Raw genomic sequence first — 713 nt, 5'->3', positions numbered from 1 at the left:
TGCAGAATACCCCCTTGGGGGGGGGCCTCAGAAAAGCACAAGAAGCAGACCCCACCCCAACCCTCCCAAGTCCACGGCGGGAAAAGTTTCTGGGGTCGCCGCAGCGCCCTCCACCCCACCGGCGCGGCTCGCACTCACCGACCCCAGCGGTCCCGCAGCGCTGATGCTCCTGCTGGCCCTCGGTCCGAGTCACATCTCTGCAGCGCAGCCGTGCCCCCAGCCCAGCGCGCCCGCCCGCCCGTCCGACCTCACTGCATCGCACTCGCGAGCCGCCTGGCCGGCCGGCCCGCCCCCGGAGCTTCCAAGCCCCGCCCCTCCCCGGCCCCCCAGGCTAGGCTGAGTGTTCCGAAAGCAGCCCCGCGCAATCTCCTTGCTCCTGGCCTGCGGCGCTGAGACGAGCCCTCTCCAGTGTCCCCAGTTAACGAACACCACCCGCACATCCACAGTGCGTCCATAAGCAGTCCGGACGCGCTGGACACATCCCCAGGTTGATCCACTTTCAGAAACACACACATGGAGGGGCTTTCTAAACCATGGGGTCCTAAACATTAACTTCCCCACAATATACCAGCACCCATCTAGGGCGCAGAGAGGATTCCGCCGCGAGGGTTCCAAAATCACCAACGCCCCAATATCAACTAGGCAGCCCCTTCCCGCCTGGGTACACTCCAATTGCCCTCCCCCCCACCCCAGTGTCCTTGTCCCTTTGCGCA

General features: G+C 65.2%; 1 protein-coding gene across 1 annotated transcript in view; it reads right to left on the bottom strand.

The window, feature by feature from the left end:
* Positions 1-235, bottom strand: part of GPRC5B (G protein-coupled receptor class C group 5 member B) — a 19,462-nt gene extending 19,227 nt beyond the window's left edge. The window contains exon 1 of the mRNA XM_007466919.1: positions 139-235. The gene's annotated coding sequence lies outside the window, so the exon portion shown is untranslated. The remainder of the gene's footprint in view (positions 1-138) is intronic.
* Between the last annotated feature and the right edge of the window lie 478 nt (positions 236-713).

Source organism: Lipotes vexillifer, unplaced genomic scaffold (genome assembly GCF_000442215.2).
Source record: "Lipotes vexillifer unplaced genomic scaffold, Lipotes_vexillifer_v1.1 scaffold232, whole genome shotgun sequence".
NCBI lineage: Eukaryota > Metazoa > Chordata > Mammalia > Artiodactyla > Lipotidae > Lipotes > Lipotes vexillifer.
Note: the sequence above shows the minus strand (reverse complement) of the source record. Positions and strands in the feature narration are given on the sequence as shown.